Genomic DNA, 18,554 nt, shown 5'->3' on the forward strand with positions numbered 1-18,554 from the left:
AATCGTGATTATAAACTGTTTTAAAAATTTGCCATAGCACGTTGAGCAATTTTATTAAATTCGACATAATAAAATAATGATTCTATAAATTTCTATGCGTTTAGTTCATAAATGAAATAACTTTATGTGATATATGCATCTTTCATGCTGTTTCGTCGTACAATCCGTCGTAGACGATGAGTGGACCCTGCAGTAAATTCAGATCTGCATGGAATGCCTGTATTTGATGCGTCTGATTGTGCAATTTTATCACGCCAGATATTTGTTGTAAGAGGTTTGGGTTTAATAAAAATATATTTTACGAGTCGAGATGGCAGTTTCAAAGTGGAAGTGCAACTGAAACATTCAGAGTGTTTTTCAAAGTTTTTCAGTGATATACAATATATTCAACAGGAAAATGAAGTCAATCGTTTAGTAGGTAGTTTTTCCTGTTGAGTTGCGTGTTAGTGGGTTGAAGTATCGCGAGAAAAGTGTGATTTTGCATAAAAATGTGTCGTCACAACTTTGCCATCGAAGTATGTGAAGTAAGACGCGAAAAAATACGCCCGTTTGTTCCGCTTAGCGCCTGCAGCGCCACCTGGATCTGAGTAGCTGATGCAACAATTTTACGGATGGAGGAGAATTATTCACAGAAATCTCATGAATTCATTAAGGATTTATTCGATTTATTCAGAGCTGGTGAGATCATTTCATGTCATTTTTCAATGCTTGTCTACCTTCATAAATATTTTCCCTTTTGTAAATACGTGCCAGAATCAAAAATATTTTTCATTCTGGCACGTTTTCAAGTGCGAATATATTGCAAATATCCAATTGATACGTGGATGTATTTGCGCGGGGCTTATTGCATATGACGGCGCCCTCAGAATGTACGTGTAGGAACAGGCATTCTTGAAATGGGTCGTTGGATGTACAATAGAGCTATCGCCTTTCATTTCCAGGACCAAACATGTGTACATCTATCGATGAAAACAAATATATCATTACATAGATGCAGACAAGTTTCTTCCATAAAAGCACTGCCGGACAGTTGGAAATGGATTGTATACACACACATATGCATCTTTCATTTTTTTTATATTTTCAACATGAATCACGAGTTACACTTTTCCAGCCAGTTAGGTTCTCTAGTAACGACGTGCTTCACTGATTGACATGTAAATCCGTCTATATGTGACAATTTATAACAATAAAAAATATTTAAGCCATTACCAAATCACGGGCGCTGGATAATTAATTTTTAACCGGGAGCTTTATTCACTTAAATACCTATCAACTAGCCGAAATCAGCAAATTAACTATTCCTTTGTTACGATTATAATGAATTAGCTTTCCTTGTGCTAATGAAGTATTTACATTGAAGTATTAGTATTAACCAAAACATTTGTCTGTTTGTATGTATTTAAAGTATTAGTCTGAGCATTTCATTATCTACTGTAAAATTTTTGTTTATCCCTAGAACCTGTTTTTGTTTATTTAAAAATTGTCAACCTCTTCTAATAAAACTTTTCTTCGCACACAATAAGAATTATCATGCCTCGAACGTTCAGTTTTATTAGAAAAATAAACTGTTTGAATATTAATTACTTCCAAACGACCTCGGCGCAACAGAGCTCATAATTTGTTATATTCCCCCGCGACCAACGACCGACCATTTCTCTTCAGTAGCCTGAACAGCACCCGCGCTGTTTCCAGCACTCATTTAGGGGAGGAAAACCAGTACCCATTTGAATTAATCACGGTTTTTGTGATAGCATCCTCACCCCACTCTCGGCTAACGGTAGATCGGCCCACCACTACGGAGCTGTGCAAGTAATTCAATATTTCTTGCTGCGGCCACCTTTGAAAGGCAACCTACACCCGTCGCCAAAATCTGGTGGTTGATAAATCCTGCATATGTGCTGTACCGACGGCGGTGCTTTGGCGGCCTTTGAAATGTTACCCCAATCGAATTTCAACAATGCCAGTGCCTGGTCGAAGTGAAAAAATCATTAGGATGATCATTATGATAAGTTAGCAATGGAATAAATTCAAATTTCTTTATCACTACGATCGCTGGGACCGAGACTGACAACAATTCAACGAAGCTTATCATGATAGCGTAATAGTTTCAAATGAATTTTTATCTTGAATGAATATCTAATTTTTTTCATCGAACCGGATTCAAAGCTATAGAAGATTGAAATAATGGAGCAAAAAATTGTAGCTAAGTTGATTGCTTCCACGGGTGCAAATATTCCGATTGACACTCATGTGTACGCATCGTAATCGTTTCCTGTGTAGCGTGTCCAATAAGCTGCATAACAAACATTGAAGCCGTGTCAAAACCACCCAAAATTTCGGATTATAACGGCTGCTGACAAACGTGAAATCCGATAAATCGGTTTTGTCAATCAGTGAATTTCGAAAAAAAAATCTTACCCTCTTCGTGTACGAGGGACGAAGGGACGATAAATATATTGCAAATTAATGGCTTTCAATTTTTGGAAACACGGCTAACAGCGTTTCACTCGACGTTTTTGATTATTTTGAAACGCGGCTACAGTGATCGGCAATCGTTTAGGTGCATCCGATAAAATGGAATAATATTAGGGAATCGCATGTCATTGTTATTCTACTGAGATACTCTTTTCGCATACTGGTAGTAAGAGTGAAACATTTTCATTACAAACTTTTCCAATGCTTGAATTATTTTTCTATTTGATTTTATTGCATAATCTGTATAATTATCTATCTGTCTCTTTTAGTCAATATTAACACATTAATACTCAATCTACTTTATATGGTAGGTAATGAAAATAACTGCTACGCAAGTAATAACGCAAAACATTACCAATGAGTTAATATTGTTCATACACACTTGCTGAATACGTTTAGCCAAGTTAGCGGGGTTAAACCGGTGTTTATGTTTTGTTTTGATTAAATTTCCTCTTAAGAGGTTACAATTTTTTGTCAGTGTGAACAAAACCGATTGTTTTAAATTGGATATTGTGAAAATACACACGACGAAAAAAAATTTCTGAAAATTTCATTAAGATTGGAGCACTGCAACATGAGTTTAAGCTATTTATAGACCGGTAGTTGTTGACCACTTGAAGGCGGTACATAGTGTTCGATACTAGGGTTGTGGTACCGGTAATACCGGTACCGAAAATCCCGGGAATACCGACCCATTTTTGGTACCGTAATACCGGTACTGAACAAAAGCCAGTACCGGTATTTTCGGTACCATACAATTTTTTATGAAAAATATGTGAACTCTCTAGGGAGACCTGTATCAAAATATCGGTCGGCAAGATGACTTTTAATTATATTAGTTACCTTCTGGATAAATCGTTGAACTAAGACCTTTGTGGGGAAATGAGTTGGGGCCATCATCATAATAATTCTAAAAGTTAACTAGCTCGCGTTGTACTGAACGGTATGTTTAAATTCCTGCACTATTTTGTCGAAATTAAATTTTAACAATCTTGTACTAAATTTCAAAATACTCACATATAGCGTAAGAGACGTAAAAATTTGCTATGATTTTTTTATTCGCGACATTCTGATTTGCTTCCATTATTCATTAGGTGGCGCGTTATAAGACTATGGTCTAAGTCATGTCTGTATTTGGTTTGTTCTTAAACCTTTATCCATAAAAGAACGAACAGCGATTTAGTAGCTAACAATTTTAGAGTTGGTGAACTGGTTAAAATTGGGCGATTTGTAATTATTGGTGATCGGAAAATTCTGCAAAACTCCATAGTTTACAGGAAAGCAAGGAGCGTTGGTATGCATTAGAGAATAGTAGGCAAACGACATAAAGGTCGAAACCAATTTACAGAAAAGCAAGAGTGGAAATGCGAGCAACCTGTTCGGATTTACTGGTGTTCTCGCTTTGATTTACTGTTGTTAATGGGGTTTCTTACATTTACCATCTGTTGAAGTCGACGAAAGTTGCACCGCTTAGCAGTTATCGATTTCAAAGTGGCCTAGATTTCGAAATAAAAGAAGGTGCCGCATACAAAAAATATCTTCTGAAATGAGTCATGCAAGTAAATTAAAAGCAATAAACATGTTTTTTGATCAGCACAAATCAATTATCTGAAAATAAGGTCATCAGTTTGAGCATTCAACTTCACTTTGAAGCTTTTTTCGATTTTTTTAAAAAAATATTCTAGTACCGGTACTTTACCGGTACTACCGGTACTGAGGGCTTCAGTACCGTAGTACCGGTTCTCGCCAAAAAGGGTCGGTACTGCGAACCCTATTCGATACGCGGAACGATTGACTCGCTGCACCGACGGTTAAACTCAATAATCTCGGAATTGCATTTTTTTGTTTTTTTTTTTTTTGAAAAGTGCCTTTGCGGCACTCACAGCATCTCAGGAACCATATTACCGATCATTCTCAAATTTTCGCCAGTTGTTTCTAATTATATCAGCTACCTTGAGCATAAAAATATTTTTATTTGAATAACAACTTTTTTCCACTGGAAAGCTCTATTTGTGCTGCACATGGAAAAAAGTAGGGAAATAATGGGTTAACATTAACTATAAGAAAATAACGCCTGTCCCCTACTCTGGTCAGATTCCTACGTACCAGTTCTGCAGTCAGAGAGCACATTACGGAAAGCCGTGCGCCGAAGCCGAGTAGAAAAAGCAACCTACTACAGTCAACACCAACAAACAGTCATTGATATACGCTGCTAAACACAACCAAAAGGCTACCCAAAAACTGATACCGTTTGTGTCTCGAAACGTACTGTCAAAATATTCTGTCAATATGCCTTGTCTGCTAAACAGAATACGGATGAGTAGCGTATAAGCAAAATTGAGGGGCGTTATATCTCAATAATTGTTATAGTTATTTTTTTCTAATTATCACGGGATTGCCTCATTGTGTACTGTATCAAAGCTGTTTGAAATAGTCGTTCTAGATTTCATTACTCATAACTGCTCTAATTACATATCCGAGACTCAACAGGGATTTATGCCTCGTCGATCAACTTCCACGAACCTTACATCCTACACATCCTTCATTATTCGATCACTAGAAGATCGTCAACAGGTTGACGCTATATACACCGATTTCTCGCAGCTTTTGATAAGATCAACCATAGAATAACTGGTACCAAGTTGGATAGGCTCGAATTTAGTGGATCTTTATTAGATTGGTTTCAGACATACTTTACCGGTCGCGAAATGTCTGTAAAAATTGGAGACTGCGCCACTAATTTTTTCGCAGTCATCTTGGGCCATTTATATTTCTGCTTTATCTCAACAATTTGAACCTTTCAGTAAAGTATATAAATCTATCCATTCGCCGAAGACTTTAAGTTATACCATCTAACCAAAAATGCTGAAGACACTGAATTCTTACAATCGCAGTTAGATATATTCACTAACTGGTGCGCAGTGAAAAGAATGGATTTGAACGCTTCAAAGTGTTCTGTTATCTCGTTCACCCGCAAACGCTCGACAATTACCTACGACTACAATATTTCGACTGAAGATATTCAATGTCAATAGCTATCAAACTATGGTATTTTGATAGAGTTTGTAATGGAATCAACCCATTAAAACACCATCGCCATGGTCCGGTAGATCCCAAGTAAAAACCATATTTTTGGTGTATTTAAGGGTTATTGAGACCATTTTATGATGTTTTGCCATGCAAAGTACACAATATTTCACAATTTAGAGTACTTGACTTAACAGTTGCTTTGTTTTGTTTAGTGCTGTTCACAACCTTTTGATGTTTCTGATATGATGAAATTGGTCAAAGGTTCGAAGTTTCAAAAATCGATTGTGATTGTGCTTAAACGTTACCGGGAAACACTGACGTTTGATCGTGCAAAGTGAAAAAACCTAGAAGGGGAACATGTGACCGGATACTACGAGTGAAAGTTAATAGAGTAGAACAAAAGATAACCTGACGTGTCCAATTTTCCACTAGGAACCTTATAATCGGGCTACATATCTACTTAACCAAAGGTTACTAAAAATGGGCAAATTCGGGCATCATTTGTAGAATGTTCCAAATGGAGAGTAATCCTACGGGGTACACAAAAATTCCTTAAAACGTAGTGGACATACGTGGACTAAAAAGTATTTCAATTATTCAGCAAAAACTTTTGTTGAAACCATTTTCTATGAGCAAACAAAATAATATCTTTGGACATCAATACATATAAGTATAGTACATACTACAGACACTTTATATACAGACTTACGGATTCAATAACAGTGTAATTAGCAACTATGCATGTAAACTCGCGTCACGGAAGATCCAATAAGCTTTGCATGGGTTTCCGCCTATATTCCCCTCCCAAAACGCTCATGCTTTGTAAGTAGGGGTTTGCTTTCCGGGCTCCACTGCCTGGAAACACTTCTTTACTTCTTCTACGCACGCTAACTGTTCCGAAGTGAGTATCGACTCACGCGGTACTTCATCTTCTTCGTCGTGTTCCGATTCCTGACTTGAGTTCAACAGAGCACAGCACAGAGTTTTGAATCTCAGGAGAAATCCCAAAGGCGCGCCAAAAGTCCATACCTAGAATGGAGTTGACGGTCAGATGCTCTACTACAAGAGTGCATAGGACCTTTGTCAAATTTTGAAAAGTATACGGAGATACGCTTGTCCAATGATTGGTAAGGATTGACCATTTGCAGAACGTAGTTCGAATGGTCGTTCCAACCTTTTCAAGGGACTTTTCGAAAACTTTCGGTATAGCTTTTTAGTTATAATTGTGGCGTTACTACCACTGTCGAGCAAGGCTTTGAAGGATTTGCCGTACACTGCGACAATTGCAAAATGGACGGTTATCGAACGGATCGTCAAGGACGATGGTTTCGAGAGACAACGAAACTAATAATTAATCCCCAGATTCACGAGCCGGTCGAAAACTGTCGTAAATCTGGGGATTAATTATTAGTTGTTCTTTGGAGCGCTGCTTTACTGCCAACTGCGACTTCAGTTGGTTCTGATCCCGTTTTTTAGGCAGTAAGGGCAACGAGAAACATCAAAACCTTTAAATCCGCACACTATGCAGAAAACCCGCCTTGGTTTCCGGCATTCCTCATATTCGTGTCCTTTGTCTCCACAATTGTAGCAGACGCCGAGCACTGGAGGACGATGCTTTTCCACCAAATATTCTAGGCACATCAGAGGTTTCTGCGGTGGTTCGATCGGTTTTTGATTGTTTCCCTCGAGATTCTTGCCATCCTGATTCCCTTGCTGTTTCTTTTTCTGGTTGTCAGGAGGCTTGTTTGAATCAAGACCTGCCGGTTTGGCATTCTTGCTCCAAAACGTTTTGGATTTTGCGTTGCCGTTATTCTGTCCACCTTCCTTTTGATTTTGATTATTTTGTTTTTGTTTTGTGATGGATTATCAGAATAAGCAGCAACTTCCCGAGAAGAACCGAAAACTTTCTGATAAATCGGCGTCTTGGAGGCGTCGATCGATTTACCAAGACTCATCAATTCTGAAAGCGTGTTCACTGGCCTGAGAATCAGCATTTGTTTATAATAGGCTTTCAAGTTCCGCTTGAGCACGTCGAGTTTTTCGCTCGGTGCCATTGGAACCGTCATAGCATGAAATATTTTTTTCCATTTCCAGGAAGTATTCCTGGAAAGATTCGTTACGCATCTGCCGGCGCTGGAGAGCCTTCATTTTGAGCGTAGCATCAAGTTCAGGATGAACAAAATTTACCTTGAGCTCGCAAACAAGATGGTTCCAGTTAAACAACCGGTTTTGCGCACGCATAGCCTGATACCAGGTCAAAGCATTGCCAGTGAACAAATGCATCGCAGAATTGAAAAGTTCGTCTTCGCACATTTGCTCACACGCACCGTAACTCGCTACGGTGTCCAAGAATTCATTTAGTCCCGTTCCTTCATCAGTTCCAGCATACTTCCGAATTTTCCAATCAGCGACGCGTTGCGGGTTACACGAGTAATTCCTTGGGGCTGCCATCGATCCGTTTCCCGCGTTGGTAGATATTGAAAAGTTCGGATAGGATGGTCCCGTCCGCTGTTCGGTCCATTCAGGAACGTGAGGCTGGTTCTGAGGCTGTGAATTCTAAATTCGGTATTCTGTTTCGGTTTCTCGATTAGAAAGTGACGGACCACGAACAAGAACAGACGTCCAGAGTATTTTGCTTTCGGGACAGTTTTGCGCCACCGTAACTGTGGAGTTTAGTGCGCGCGTGTGACAGTAAAATCCCTGTCGAAAAGTTCCGGTTTGTGGTTCGGACACAGTGCATAGTGTGGTGTCGGTTCGCCAAAAGGGGTTAGCTAATTGCAAAGGAGTTCTTTCGCTACCCCGGCTAATTAACAATGAACCGAACATCAACCGTTCTCGCTATAGAGGATAAGTCGAACGAGCCTAGCTCTCCTCTATAGCTAATAGCCAAGGAGAACGAAGCAGGGCGGACAAAGGTTCCCCCTGAGAAGTTTACTGCGGTAACTTCCGGGATCGTTTACGGCGAGTAGACGATCCGGCGATTCGTCACCAACGTCGCTAGGGAGGTTCCAACAAAGGAGCCAAGCTCACCTCCCTAGCTAAACGCCAAGGACCGCTGCCGGAGCAGCCAACGACCACAGGAGAACTCGACCGTTGTTGTCCCGGCCGGCGGAGGAAAGCCCGCCTTTCCGCCCGCAGCAGTGAGCCACCAGCAGCAGCAGTGAAGTGGAGAGTTTGAGGACAATAAAGTCGGTAAATTTAGTAATTTATTTTGTTTTGTTTACCCTTTTTTGTTGTTACGAAAATCCGAAATTCTGTAGAGGCACCTAGGCCGCCCTGAAAAGAAGGGTACGCCGGGCAACTAAGAACCCGAGTAGCGGGCAAACCCCTACTTACAGCTTGTTTAGCTACACTTTTTGACAATTCTTTTGGCTGCAGTTTTCGACATTTCGCTAGTCTGTGTAGTACCGTCAGTATAACTTTTCATTATTCTAGACTAGAAACCGACACTTTTATCGAAACCAACCTACATTTGAATAATACTGATATTTCGAGAACTCTTTAAAAGTATGAGCAAAACTTAGCGATTAAACTGTTTGTGTGTGACAACTTAGCATAGCATAACCAAATACAAATTACATATTTGTATTTGGCATAACATAGCATAGTAAAAACGACCGCACCCATCATGGGTGGCTGATACAGTGAAATCTTATTATATGTACAATAGTATAGTTCACTGCACACCTGGCCATGTCCTTACGATCGCCAAAGAGAAGGATATGTTAGTTGAATACCTACTTAAGAAGATGCGGGGAACCCACGCAATCTCCATAGGTATTACGGATGTTAGAATTGGTTAGTAGGAAAGGGAAAGGGGATGTGGGTTTGGAGTGATTTATATAATACTCAACTAAATGGATAAAAAAATTATTATAAATAGACTGATCTCACCAAATTTACTTGGCTGGTCCGTAATAGGTGTAGGCTTCAGAAACTACCGTTTTGCTACTTTTTCCGAGAATTCCGCTTAGATTAGATGCCGCATCAATAAAAAAAGAGATGAGATGAAGTTGACGAAGAAGGTATCGATGATTATCCGGGTGGCTGGTCTAACTGTAAACAACTAACAGACCGATACCGATGGTGACGTTTTCACTAAGCTGAGTGTATTACTGTGCAAACAGTTAAACACAACAGATTCGAATGTGCTAGAATATATCGCACTTTTCAAATTTCATCAGCGCAAGAAAAAAGCCGAAAATTGCAGCTCCAAGCAAAAACGTGACAGATTAGAAAATCGCGTCCACCTTTGGTCGAAACCTACTCTTCTTTTTTTATAAACTGTTTGTGTGCGACAACATATCAAATATGGAGCGTTTTACTAAAAGTAACTTGCGGCAGCACCATCTGACAAGATATGTACTAGAACACAAAATACTACACGGTGTCTATGTCGAACAACTTTATTCAAAAAAAAATCGGCATCTATAAAACTTCGGGATATGAAAGAATGGACTTTTCCCTTTCATTTGAAAGTAAAATTAAAATGATGGATTAAGATGTCGATTAATAAGGACTTACAAAAAAATGTTGGGTTTAAATGAACAGTAAATTCAGATAAATTTCAATGTATACAAAGTCCCATTCTCAGCAGAAAAAATATATTTTCAGATTTCTCCGGGTCTTGGGCGAAAATGACACTTTATGAACAAGGAGGTGTGGAAATGTGTTGACCAAATTTATTCGATAATCTTATACCTGTTCAAGATGTTGATTAATGTAGTAACGGATTTTATCATGCCTTTCTCATTTCTTTTCTCGCTCTAGAGGATAGCTAAAGTAAAGGAGAATGACCCTTCTTCCTGATCCTATCCTGCCTGGTAAAATACAATTGGCTTAAATTGAATGCTTTATATTTGAATGAACTAAAGTAGACAGTTCGAGTCATTGTAATAAACGACGTATTTTATTGCAATTTTGGGTTGAGAATCCTGTTTGTCTTTATCAATATTAAATTAAAGATGATTGAAAAAGAAAAAAAGCTCTTCGAGTTTTGGATCCATGTTTGCTATCTTTTGGGGCAGATTCATTTCATCAGAATTTATAGATGCAGATTTTTGCTTGTCCTCAAATTTTATTTCCAAATCTAACACACTTCACATAATCTTAGAAAAAAGAACAAAACCAAACTTCATAATTTCCTTTAAGAAGAAATTCCGCAGTCGTCACTCATTGTACACGGATCACAACAGAAAACGCACAAGAAAATATCAGGCTGGACCATACATTCAGTAAATTCTCAAAGTAATACAAGTCTGTTTATTGAAGATCTCCCTCATAATATGGGATAAGAGCAAAGACAACATATCAAGAAGACAGAGTTGCCAGTTCAGTTCTGAATATGCAGACATTAACAGCAATACGTCTTTTGGGTAAAGGTGATACTTTCTATATCTACTTTTATATTGAGATCGCTATCTTCGTACAATAGATAAAACCTTTATTTCTCGCATACTATTGCGTTTTCTGTTCAATGTACAGCGACTCCCAAAAGTTGAAATCTTTAAATCTCATCGAATTATTTTCCTATCCTTCATGAAATTGTCAATCAGGATTCTCAATTAAAATAAAATCAAATGACTGAACACCAAATCGAGTTTGATGAAATATAAAGTTAAAATTTAGGCCAAATATATCCCACAAGATGCTAACGAGCAAAAAGGTTGATTCAAGATTACATCAAGCATACTCCAGAATGAGTGAAGAAAAAAAGAAGAAACAAATATATCTGTGACAGAAAAAAACTTTCATTTTGCTGCATTACCCAGCATCTTTCAAAAGAGTCTTAATTTTATTCAAATTTTATCTACTCTTCTCTATATCTCCATGCTCTTAAAATATCACTGGTGCGCAAAAAACGGTGGAATCTGGAATTATGTTTTTTACGCTTAAAGGTGGGAGTTTGCTAGTATTCAGGTTCCTCTGAGCACACTTTTGAAATAAGGCAATCCATTTTTACAAATAAAAACGGTTTTGGAATAAAGCTAAAGGCCCCGTGCGAATCTAGAAACTTTGATAAAAATTTAATAGCTTTTTCTGGCGATTTTAGATCGTAATGCAGTTTTCTACAAAGTTGTACACAATGAAATTGTCCATCAGATTTTCACTTTTGGTAATATTTGAATGTCTAAAGTACTACCTAAGGGCAAAAATGTGAACCAGTTCCATTGAAAAACCTAAATTTTCAAACAAAAAAACTTTAAAATAAAAAGTTGCTCTGGAGCCCCCGACAGAATATTTTAATTTTACTTTCAAATGAAAGGGAAAAGCCCATTCTATCCCATGCTGAAGTTTTAGCGATGCCCATTATTTTCGAATAAAGTTGTTCTACCAAACACACCGTGACTACCATGCAATTTTCGACTTTTGACCTGGTTTTTAGGGAAATCCGCCACTGTGCGGTAGGTCGTATATACTCTCTTACCCTACATGGTTTGTAGAAGATGTGATGCCGATGTTGATTTAATTATTTTTTTATTCCGAACTTTTCATCGGAACAATGCTTAAAGGAAAAAAATGACATATTAAATAATTGATTCTCACGAACAGTGGCATAACCAGGGCTAGTCTCCTGGGGCTAATACTATTCCACTTTTGTTATAATAGAGCATTCCGAAAAAAACTTTTGTTCGATCATTTATTATTATGTTATTGTTATTGAAATTTCACCTCCTTTACCTGCTATTGTTTATGTAAGTTTTTCGAAGATATTATCACCATTCCCGTTAAATGGAGTTTATCAGGCGGGATGAAATACATAGAGCTTCTTTAACGAGTACTAGTATTCACTATGGTGTATGTCCCGTGAATTGTGGATCGAAATTTCGAAATATTATGCTTACGAGTAATTTCGCATAAGATGGAAAAACCATCAATTATCGCAAAACAGTCAAAATGCATTTTTATCGTGAAACCAAATAAAAATCCCCTTAATAAGTGCTCAGCAATCATTCGGAATGAACCGTATACACAAAATAGATCCGCACAAGTAGAGGGTTCCCGTATTTTTTCGAAAAAATGAAAAAAAAACACGCAACCAAAATCGTTTCAGTTAACTTTTGCACATCTGTCGGCGTTAACGCTTTTTGCGCTCTCGCTGGTTCCCTCTTTGCACTTTGTGTTGCATAGTTCCACGTGCCCTAAAGCGTACACAGAACGTCCGACTGCAAAATAATGGAACACTGATTGAGGCCGGTAATTAATTTTACTGAACTTTTTTATAACAGGTAACCGGAAACAGTCAACAGTTCACTAGACTCTTTCTCTCCTGCATAGCTAATGTGGGAATAAATCGTTAGCTTTTATTTGGACTGTTTGGTGTGTGTCTTTCCCCATATGCAAATGCAGCTGCCTCGTTCTAATTAGGGCCCACTAGCCCAGTACTGTCCTTTCAACTTCATGACATTGTTTTTCTTACACATCGAGAGGGTGTGTTTGCGGAAGTGACGTTTAACTTATCACACTATAAAATCAAACAGGAATCCAACTGAATTCCCTCTGTCACGCAACGGTGAATATTAGGCGTTTGGGCTTGGCGCAGGTTCTAATGTCCCTGATGCAACAGTGAAAATCCCTAAAAAGTCCACTTGAAATACACATAGGGTGTCTTGGATAATATCACAGTAGGCGTCTTTTGTACAAGCAGATTATTTGCGGTTCAAAAATCTATAGGAGCTACAGAGTAACAAGACCACTATCGAGGAACGCTATCTGAATCCTTCAGTGACAGATGCCAGTGTGGTTTTTAAGCAGATTGTAAGAAATCATGTCCCTTCGACAATACTGAATAACCGCGAACTTTTCATCAGAACAACGCTGGAAAGTACAAGTTAGCACATTAATTAATTAATTTTCACGAACAGTGGCGTAGTCAGGGGAAACAAAAATTATTATTTATATAATTGATCTGATGCCCATTAAGCTCATTAATAATTTTTGCCGAAGCAACTAAATTTCTATCTTTTATTTTTTCACAGGTACAAGCAATTTTTAAAACAAAACATCAAGACTATATATATTCGAAGCTTGCAAATTCTCGTTAACATTTAGATGTACGGTAAACTGTTCTTTAAAAGAGTGTCACATATCCAACAGGTTTGCCGGTGACTTTCAAAATTATCACATAAATTGACTATTCTTCAGTTGATTTTACCATAAGAGATTGAACGATGAGAACGTGACCCCTAAAAATCACTATCTTTCATTAGTCATTTCATACATTGATTTGTCGTAAATACCTTGTTTGGCACTATTTTTGCTAAAGCAACAAAATTATTATCTCGTCTATTTGAAAAGTTATGAACGATTTTTGTTGAAATATGTTCCATTCAAAATTTATCAATCTTTTAAAGAAACAACGCTCTTGTTGTTCTTTTCACTGAAAACTAACAAATTTTCGATCTTTCAAATGAAATTGACAATAAGAAAATCTATTAGTTTTCAGGACAACCATTTTTGTTTTGAAAATTCCTTGCATCTAAGGAATTTTTCCACAGAATAGATTCAAGAGACAAAAACTTCATTGCTTCGGCAAAAATGTGCGTTTCCCAAAGCTCTAAAAATCTCTAGAACAAAGTATTCGCTAGATATTAACATATTAAAAGATATTTAAAGAAAACCAATATTTCAAGAGCCACCCTACCTTAAATATTTAAAAAACACAAAACAGTTTGGGGCAAAGAGTTTTGTCTTCCTAAATGCTGCTTTGGGACCAAAGCGTAATGTCTGGATTGCGCCGAAAGAGCCAAGTTCACCAAACTGTCCGGAGCTACATCCTATCATGCGAAATCGGGCTCTAGTGATGAGTTTACCAAAAATTGTAGAACAAAGCAGCTAAATTGGGTATCCCAGATTTTCATTTGGACTGTACATAACAACTTTTCAAATACGCATTTTTTCAACGCTATTTTTGAACGCGGTACTTACACATCAACAAATTATGTCGTTTTTGATAGATCAGACATATTTCATTTGTTGGTATTATTTCGAGAGATCTATGCATTTTTAGATCTCCAGATTTTGTCGTGAACAAGCATTATATGTTGCTACATTTTAAAAATAAGCTCTATCATTTTATGTAATAAAAGAAGAATTTGTCATTTGATAACCTAACAGTAATGATTTAAAATTGTTTTAATAATACCATTGGAGTATTCATTAGTAGTTATTTTCCAGCAAGTATAACAGTATTTAGTTATTGCAAATGTATACGAAACATTCAATGAAGGTCGACAAGATGCACAATTTATATCACTCATAAATCACATCTTCGGTATAATAGAAACGGGATTTTAAAAAATCCTTTCCTCTAACAAGCATTTAAATACTGCTTGATGTATGACTTTTGTACAAACTAGAATCTCACCCCTATTCTGGCACGAGCCTGTACGAAAAAAAACGAGGGCTCGAACGAATTGGTTCACCACCCTACTCCACCACACGTATGATGCTGTGATAGGGAAGAGAAAAATCTTTTATTTAGCCATCACCTGCCTTTCGATCTGATTCCGAGCCCGGAATCCATCTACAAACAATGCATTTCGGATCTACAGTCCAAATGACGGAGCACGTGGTGTTCGAATTCAATGAGCTGTCAGGAGCCAAAGTTGGACGAATTACTGAATCATGTCGCCCCCGTATAATTTTATCGTAAATCAGTAAAATCCTGCTGCATTTTGGTTGATCCTTCTCTACATGCATTGTCGGTCTAGCGGGTACCTTCTGCATACATTACCAACAAAGGGAAGCAATGCTCTGCACAAACATTGAAATTAATTTTATTACTTTGCAGCGTCCAGCGTATTGATCGGTCGTAAAACTTTCCCAAAATCAATGGAACATCGCTGGTGCTTAGGTGCTGCAACTCAACAATCCCTGATGGAGGGTGTCTAAATGTACCGCACATTAGTGAATGAACCAACTTGAGTCAATGACGAAAAATCTATTTTCGAAATCTTTACTACTGTCATTGGAGGGATAACAGGATAGCGAAAGTAATAAAAATTGATTGTTTCTATTATATGATCTGATTATTCTTTTATTTTCGAAGCTGTAAAACTGTTACCAGCTGGAAGGCAGTTGATTTATGCTCCATAAAGTAAAAACCTAACTGGTCAGTGTCGGTTTGATACCTGACTGGCGAATATGTAGGTCATGTAAATAGCAAGGGTGGGGGAGAAAAGCAAAAATATCTTAATTCAAATATACAGTTGTACCGCCATATCTACAAGAACCTTTCCCAAAATCAACATGTGAAATAACATTATACCAACCTTACGTCACCTAACCGAATAAATGTAATTTTAAAAACTATCGAGAGGGTTGAGCCTTTTGAAACGCACATGAATAACGACGAATGCATCTGAGTAAATAAATATTCACCATTCGTGCAACAGTAACTTAGGCGTATGAAGTGCACAAACTTTTGCACTGCACTAGTGCCCGTTCATTCTATATTTCTGCTTACGTTTATTTTTACAGCATCTCCGCCTCGTCCTGTGTTTTATTGTTAAATAATTTATTGGCAATTTACAGTTTGGAAGTCGTACCAAATTTATAGAAATGATAATATTTTCTAGACTGGACCATGGCCGAATGTGGATTGATGTATAGTAGACAGTGGCGTAGTAGCGGAAGAATTGAATATGTTTGACAAACTGGAAAATGGTGAACAAAAGTATTTTTAGCTCTCCATGATGTTTTTGTGATTAAGTGTCTTCAGCTGAGTTTCATGAAATTTGATTACACATATAAATCGGCTAGCACCTTCACTCTTCTTAAGGGGGTACTACCATTTCTAGAAACATTTTTTTATTCAACATTTTAAAAATGTTTTTCTTTCGCAACATTGTGTAACGGTTAAGTTAGAATAACTTAATTAAGGGTACTATTTATCTATATGTTTGAACGAGCGATATATATCTATGTGTTGGTAGCGGTTCCTTAAAAATAGTGTTTGGCTGTTTCTCCCAACAATGAATTTATATACAAATCAACGCGTTTACGAAAATTAGTGCCTTAAAGAATAAACCAAAGCAACTAATACCTAGATACAAATCGCCCGTTTAAATATATAGATAAATAGACTTATAATCCTATATGTCACTGTGTTGGGTCCGGTAGTTTGTGAATATGTCCTATACCTGACGCAAATGATCATTTAATGACATTCCGAGGTGAAAAAATACATTTTAGCTAAGCACCTCCTCTATCGAGTGCGACATCTCACCCGCAATTTTAATGCGGCATCTCTCCCAATTGTAGGGGAGAGATGCCGCACGACAACATTTTCCTCTGCAATCATGAATGACCGTGCTCGTGATCAAAAGCATCCTGGAAAACACAGCGGTTATTCTTTAGCGTTTTTCTTGTCAACATTAATATTTGAAGCATATTATAATATGTAGCAAATATTAAAACGGCCAGGCCTACTGTGCAGAGTTGGGTGTGGAGATGTTTCAATATTATACGGCAATTGGATTATTCATTTAATGTTGTTGTTCAACCAACGAATCGTTTTGAAACTTGAATGAGGAAGAAACCAGGACAACCGTACCAACCGTTTCAGATTATAAGGGGTTATGATAAAACGTTGGAAGTGACTTGGCAAAGAAGGTTAATGTCACTCCTTTGGTTCTTTCGGATGGGAGAGAGATTTACACCTTGCCCTGGCTAATGAGCCAAGGTTATAGCGTCTTTACTGGCTCCTTTCGATTTTTTTATGTTATGTATAAAACTTCAATTGAATTGAGATTCTTTTTCTGGGCACTCTTACTGATAAACAGGATTAGGATTGTGAAATTATGCTTTTCATCCAATTGAAAATATTTTTTTTTCTGACAGGGTAATGATAGTAAAAAAATTTCCGAAAGGGTGTACCCCATGGGTATCAATATTCGGAAAGGGTTACATAGAACGAAATACACACTCGCTTAGGGGTTGTGAATAGCTGTAACTCTGCTTAGCTGTACGTAGCAAAGTGCAAACCAAGCCTCAAAATGGAACCGTATATCGTCAATAGTGGTTGAAGGTCATTCTGATATAAATTGGCTGAAAAAACGCTAAATGCTGTACTCTTCGGTGAATCAACCTTCGAGGAGCTCACACATATTTTCGAGCAAGTGCATAACCCATCTGAAACCTCGAGCAACAAACAGTGGCCAGAATCCAGGTCCGTAATCTGTTCCACCAGGTGCTGATGAAAGTCGATTAATGTGTTTTGATTGACGATGAAACCTATGCGATAGCCGATTTCAAACTAAATCCATGGCTCACATTTTTCGTGGATAAGTTAGCGAAAAAACTATGATTTGGCAAGGAATCTGTTCCTGTGGTAAGGGAATCAGTCTTTTCGTGATAGGTAAAACTATGAATTGGGAAGTAAAGGAAGTTCCTCAACAAAGGGATGTTACTGGGCCAGATCACATTACAATCAGTCGGATCGGTCGGATGAAGAATTGGTGAAATCAGCAGGCCAAGACCATGACTGAAGAAGGTGTGCGTCGGATGAAGAGCGACATCAACAGAAAAGGGTGTGGATTATTTCGAAATATCGACGAATGATTTGTTTCAGTTGTTTTCGCGAAATAACATTTTATTACCGTTGTTTCATCTCTAGAAAAATTTTCGAGTGAAAACAAGGTTCATTTGAATTTGAAAGTATCATATTTCTAAAGAATCGTGCCTTTATTGTAGGTTGCAGGGTTTGACATTTTCTCTTTCGTCAACATACATATGAATGATATGCCTAACTATGAAGGAAAAAGTTGAGCAATAAACTGCTTGCTGCCCATTTTAAAATCTGGTTGGTTCCCACGAAAATCGATGTCTTCCGACTACAACTGCAGATTCCCTGCCAGATCGACAAGTTACCGCCAAAGTTATCCGCAAGAACAAATTATATTTCTTGGGAACATGTCAGCGACCACTGGCAACATGAAATCTGTCCAGGAAGCTGTTTGAAACCCAATTTGACACACGTTTCATTGTCTATAAGAATGCGTTCGTTTCATTTGGTCAGCACCTGATCCTACAACTTTCGGGCT

Source organism: Topomyia yanbarensis, chromosome 3 (assembly GCF_030247195.1).
Source record: "Topomyia yanbarensis strain Yona2022 chromosome 3, ASM3024719v1, whole genome shotgun sequence".
Classification (NCBI taxonomy): domain Eukaryota; kingdom Metazoa; phylum Arthropoda; class Insecta; order Diptera; family Culicidae; genus Topomyia; species Topomyia yanbarensis.